At 42.8% G+C, this 6935-nt stretch overlaps 1 protein-coding gene across 1 annotated transcript in view; it reads right to left on the minus strand.

Annotated features, from left to right (window-relative positions):
- The window catches only part of GULP1 (GULP, engulfment adaptor PTB domain containing 1), a 159109-nt gene that overhangs the window by 21927 nt on the left and 130247 nt on the right, over positions 1 to 6935 (minus strand). The window lies entirely within an intron of this gene.

Below are 6935 nucleotides of genomic sequence, written 5' to 3' on the forward strand. Positions count from 1 at the left end.
AATGTGTAGCAGCACTGTCATAAGGTAGTCTTAGATGCCCATATTAATTTGGCTTTAAGTAAGAGACACACAAATTAAAGTCTAACCTAAGCTAACACTTTTTAAGGGCTCATTCACGTTAACACAGAGGTCTGTGTACCATAAACACTTCCTGGATCTCTGCAGAGCCACAAGTGTTGTGTGCAGCCAGCCTGTACAAATCAATAATAGGCCACGGCTGTATGCTGGTCAATGCTTCTCAAAACATATACTTGCTTACAGGTATGGATGTACGCAAAGCCTGTGGCTCCTGGGCACAGAGAACCGTCCATTTGTTATGGATCATGGACCTCTATGCCCATGTGAATGAGCCCTATGCAGTTACATCAACAGTTTTTCTTTTTTGAAAAAAAGTTGAAACCATTGAAAAAAAAAAGTGACTGTTGTAAGCACCCTGGCGGTATTATACTTTTGTCTCAACAGTAACTGCCCCTTTTGCTAGACAGCTTTGGCCTGTTAAAAGGAAACATAATTGATCTACTGGCAGGACCAACAGGTCATTTAGAAAATTAGAATATAGAAAAAGCAAAACTGCTGTGTTAATACTTGTGACTTGTATCCTATATATCATTATTTTGCCCATAATTTCACTTTAATACATGGCTAGTCTGTTAGCAAATGCTTCCCTAACTTTAACTGCAATACTTATTAAATACAGCAAGTGAAAATATTAAGATCTACGACCCACAGCTAGCATATCCCCTTTAAGAATTACTGTAGTATGTCAACTGGGAAGTTAGACTTCTGTAGGATTGCTGATTTACACCTCTGAAGAAACAGCAACAGACACATCTTGAACTAGATGGCCACATTAATGAATCCCTATACCTCTGGTTGACATGTTGTGAGCTGAGGATTATTTATGTTATAATAAAATCAATTTTATTTATAAGGCACTATTCATTTATAAGTAATAAAAAAAGATGAAAGTGTCATTATGAAAGACAAATCCCCCATCAATATGGAACTTACTGCACAACTTTGGCATGTTTCAACTCTGCCTTGGGAAACAGCTGAAACCGCAAACAGTTTGTGGGAACTAGATGGGTATTGTTTCTAGCATGGAGACTGTCTCTAATTAAAAGAGTATTCAGGGAAAGCTCAGAAAAATATGCAGAACAAAGCAATATTCTCTTGGGATAGTTTTATGCTATAAAACGGGGGTTTTTTTTGCACTACAAATGAGACGATTGTAAACACTGGTTATATTTCATATTTATTTTGCTTTGAATTTTGGAATGTAAATGGATCAAGCTTTATAGTGAAATGGTTTGTCTCAATCAGCTAGCACAGACCGGGGTCTTTTCAAGCAAGAAGGCCATTAATGTAAACATAGACCAGAAGTCTTTTAATAGCCGTCCATCACAGGACAGTTTGAAGTGAAGTCAGGGCCGTCTTTAATATTGATTGGACCCCGGGCAAACATTTTCTTGGGCCCCCCCGGCGCTGCAGATGGGATGGATCCAAAAAATATTGTCCAGATCCACCCCACCGCCTGATTGACAGCTGACTCTACCTCTCTAGAGGTTGTGTCCGCCCCATCCATCCCTCCAGTCAGCGTTGGAGGATCAGAGAGGGAAGGGGGGGTATTCCTGCAAGGAGCAGTGACTGACAGTCACCGCTCTCTGCAATGAGAGTGAGTGCAGGAACTGAGTGATCAGCGGTATGTGATCGCTCAGTTCTCAATCAAGAGAGCCAACCTGTGGCAGCTTCAGTAACTAGGGGGAAGAGCGCATTTCACTCTCACCATAATTCTCCTTTCATGGTAAATGTGTGGATAATTCGCCACCTACAACTTCCACTGCATAGAATAGCAACAATAATAATAATGACACCTGAGCATGTCCCCTGATGTCATTATTAATATGCCCCCCTAGTGTCATTATTATTATGTCCCCCTAGTGTCATTATTATTGTCCCCCTGGTGTCATTATTATTATGTCCCCCCTGGTGTCATTATTATTATTATGTCCCCTGGAGTCATTATTATTATTATTATGTCCCCCCGGTGTCATATTATTATGTCTCCTGGTGTCATTATTATTATGTCCCCCCGGTGTCATTATTATTATGTCCCCAGGTGTCATTATTATTATGTCTCCTGCTGTCATTATTATGTCCCCCGGTGTCATTATTATTATGTCCCCCTGTGTCATTATTGTTATGTCCCTTTGTGTCATTATTATGTCCCCCCAGTGTCATTATTATTATGTCCCCTGGTTCCATTATTATTATGTCCCCCCGGTGTCATTATTATTATGTCCCCCCGGTGTCATTATTATTATGTCCTCTGGTGTCATTATTATTATGTCCCCTGGTGTCATTATTATTATTTTTTTAGCATGTAGTTTTTATTGATGTTTCAAAGGATACAATACACAATGTAATAAAACAAATACAGGAGGTGCCATATGGTAACAGTAAGGGTTTACACGCCCCCAAGCTTCTTCCAATCAGTAACAGGCCGGCCAGGCAGGTAGGGGGACAAATATACGGCAGTCCTCTCCAACATTAGTATGCCTCTATATTAACAGTAATAGTGCAATCAAATAATCCAAACCACTACACTTAATGGTCAACAATAGTGAACATCCTTAACAGAAAAGAAAAGAGAGAGAAAGAAAAACTACGCTTGGCACGCCACAGAATGAGAGCAGACAATGTAGAAACTACATTGTCATTACCCTTTCGAGGTGTCATAACAACTAATCTTTATTCGGATTCTACCAGGGTCATGTGGGACAGGATTTTCGTCAAGGGGCTAAGGGCCTACTCTAAGGGTCAGTGTAAAGGAAATAGTGGGCACTGCAATAAGGGGATGTCCTAAGACCAGTCTCCCCATATTAAGCATAAGCTAATGTTTGTTCCGGTGTGTCTATAATACGTCTAATCCTCCTAACGAATTTGAGAGTTTGGCTGTAAGGTACCATTTGGAATGTTGGAAGCACCGCATGAGATCTTGGAGTTGGGAGGGAGGGTCTCCATCAGGAAGGAGGACCATGTGGAGAAGAAACGTTCTATGCGTTTCTCCTCATGTTGCGTGTCCGCCTTATCGAGAAGTCATTATTATTACTTTAAAATAATAATAATAGTCATCACTACGGAAGCACCGATACCGGTTTTTCGGTATCGAGTACCGATATTTATGTCGGTACTCGCCTGGTACTTCCAGTAGCAAAGAGCCAGCTTCCCGGGCAATCAGGGAGCCAGGCAGCATGTCATTACCCACTGCCTGGCTTCTTGATTGCCCGGGAAGCCGACTCCATTCTGTTTGGCCGCCTCGATGCTGATTGGCCGGGAAGCCGGCTTCCCAGCCAATCGGCATAGAGGCCGGCCAAACAGATCTGATAATATGGTGACACGACCCCCACCCTGCAGGCACCTCATTCCCCTCACATAGATCCTCAGTAGTAGTCATTACCATACCAGTTCCTTGGCCAGATGGGCAGACACCGCTCTCCGGGATCTGCCCACATCTCCTGTGTGTAGAGCGCCAGCGTGATCGGCCCTCAGCCTGCTACTGCGGACAAGCAGACTGCCCAGCGCTCTCATTCAGAAATTCTGTGCATGCGCAGTAGCAGGCTGAGGGCCGATCATGCTGGCATTGTACACACAGGAGACGTGGGCAGATCCGGGAGAGCTTGGAGAACGGTGTCTGGCCGAGGGACTGGTACGGTAGTGACTGCTGCTAAGGATCTATGTGAGGAGAATGATTTGTCTGCAGGATGGGGGTCGTGTGAGCATATTATCAGATTTGTTTGCCCGGCTCAACACTGATTGGTTGGGAAGTCAGCTTCCCGGCCAATCAGCATCGAGCCGGCCAAATAGCATAGAGCCAGCTTCCCGGCTCCATGTTCCCTTGCGGCACTGCCGGTCAGAGGAAATCTCCATCTGACCAGAAGTTCTGGTATCGGGAAAGGTATAGGAGCATTTGGGCGAGTACGAGTATTCGGCATTGCGGAACCTGGCCTTAGGGCAGCAGGCAGGGTAAATCCGGTCCTGTACCTTGTCATCACCATAATGACACCAGGCGACGGGACACACACACACGTCATCACCATAATGACACCAGGGGACGGACATAACAATAATGACAACGGGGACGGACAGAACAATAATGACACCAGGGGATGGACATAATAATGACACCAGGGGATGGACATAATAATGACACCAGGGGATGGACATAATAATGATACCAGGGGACGGACAGAACAATAATGACACCAGGGGGGCGGACATAACAATAATGACACTAGGGGACGGACATAACAATAATGACACTAGGGGACGGATATAACAATAATGACACCAGGGGACGGACATAACAATAATGACACTAGGGGATGGACATTACAATAATGACACCAGGTGATGGACATTATAATAATGAAACCAGGGGATGGACATTATAATAATGACACCAGGGGATGGACATAACAATAATGACATCAGGGGATGGACATAACAATAATTACACCAGGGGATGACATAATAATAATAATGACACCAGGGGGACATAATAATAATGACACTGGGGGGACATCATAATAATAATAATAACAATAATGACACCGGGGGGACATAATAATAATGCAGGGGGACATCATAATAATAATAATGATACCAGGGGGGACATAATAATAATGACACCAGGGGGACATAACAATAATAATAATGACACCGGGGGGGACATAATAATAATGACACTGGGGGGACATAATAATAATAATGACACTGGGGGACATAATAATGACACTGTGGGAACATGCTCAGATGTCATTATTATTTTTATACAGCATTACATCATAGCCCAGCAGTGCAACACCTAACCCGACCACCCCCCCAGATAGAAGCCCAACCCAGCAGCCATGTGGACTCACCGTGGACAGGGGAGGATGAGACTGCAGCCATGGAGGGAGGAGGGCAGGACCATGAAGCAGGGTGTGCAAAAGCCATCGTCCTCCCCTGCTGAGGTGGTATCCCGGGCTGCACATATGGACAGGAGGCTGCTGCCCTCTAGCGTCAGAAAGGGGAAGTGCAGACTAGACGGCTGGTCCAGAAACGTTTCACTAGCGTTAGTTTATGGGGTACAGGGCACCACAACAATGACTGGGCCACGGGCAAGTGCCCCTTTTGCCCCGCCTTAAATACGGCCCTGAGTAAAGTAACCCCATTCTCAATATGCTCCACTAGTTACAAAATAAAGAAAGGTATTGCATAATAACACAATCGTAATATGTAAAAAAAAAAAGATGAATTTCAGGCAAACCGCTAATTAAAAAGTTAAAATACATATAAGGGAGCTGTTTTACTTGCAAAATGATTTGCATTTCTGTCCATCAAGTTCTGAGATTTTTATAGCTCTGCCACACAACACAGCCAACCCTGTTTGTAGCAGTTCAGTAACACTTACACCCCACCCTGTAACTGGACAGTAAAAGGTAAAAAAGCAGACTGATGAGCTCATTTATCTGTCACTCCCATCAGCATGCTCCTTGCACAATTCATTTGTTTTGTGTGCTTCTTCTCCCTGCCCTGGTGTGATCTCTTCTGTTCAGGAACTGCAAGGGGTTGATACCAAGTAAAATACAGGTACTTACACTGCTTGCTTTAAAAAAAAAAAAAGACTTTTTTTATGTATTAATGAATACAGAACTTCATTAATGTGTGTCTTTTAAATCTGCTTCAGAAAATTTAGCCAGGGCTGTCCCTACACTATTAGCTGCTTGAGGCTGGAGGAGGGCTGGGGGGTGCTGCCGGTGGATTCTCTTGTTGGGACAATAGATGGGACCCCTTTTGGGTGATCCATTGTTCCACTACTTTGACCTTCTGTTGCCTCAGCACTGTTTTATTTATTTAAGATATCCACCATTATGTTGTGCTGTGTATATGCTCTTCATCCCAAAGTTCATCCACCGCTTCCACCCATTCGCAGTTCTCCAGTCTGAGTGTGGGTGCCAATCAGGAGCAGTCCTCACTCCAAAGTACACACCACTGACATCACTATAAAACGTTATTGCTGTTCAACAGCCAACATGCTCCTGTCCCTACCCATGAACCGGCAAAAAAACCCAGGACTGCTGCCCTTAAATCAAGCACAAACTAAAATTACATTGAAAAAAGAATCCACAATAATTAGAAAAAAAGGAAGTAAAGGATTTGATTATTCAGGAACTATAAAAAAAATGTTACTGACACAGACAGCGACACGAGAGAATGCACTCCAATTCACAGAAGTAAACCACAATTTGCCAGCTAATACTTTCCATTTTAAAAAAAACGTAGTTTATTCACGCTTCTGGATACCTCCCCAACATATACAGGTGAAACTAGAATAATTAGAATATCGTTCAAAAGTAATTGCAGTAAGTTCTGTAAAAGGGGCCCAAACCAAGTACTGAGTACATATGAATGCTTGTATTTTTCAGAGGTCCGATATTGTTCTATGTACCATCCTTGTTTTATTGATTGCATGTAATAATCTACTTTTTTGAGGTTGTGGATTTGGGGTTCTTGGGGATTTCATGAGCTGTAAGCCATAATCATCACAATTATGACAAATCACAGCTTGAATTATCTTGTTTTGCATGTAATGAGTCTATCTCATATATTAGTTTCACCTTTTAAGTTGCATTAGTGAAATAAATGAACTTTGCACGATATTCTAATTATTCGAGTTTCACCTGTATATTGTGACAGCTGCAGTGAAAAGCCAGAGGACATGTGAATTATTCCTCTAACCAAACAATATAAAACAAAATACACCTGCACTATCTCTCTCCTCTATGATCATCACCACCGAATACCCAGTGGAGGATTGATGTGTTCTAATCCAACAAATGAAAATACCTTAGTGTCCAAAAATGATCCCATAATCAATGCATCTATATAAA

Source organism: Nanorana parkeri, unplaced genomic scaffold (assembly GCF_000935625.1).
Source record: "Nanorana parkeri isolate BGI_ZX_2015 unplaced genomic scaffold, ASM93562v1 scaffold1310, whole genome shotgun sequence".
Classification (NCBI taxonomy): Eukaryota; Metazoa; Chordata; class Amphibia; order Anura; family Dicroglossidae; genus Nanorana; species Nanorana parkeri.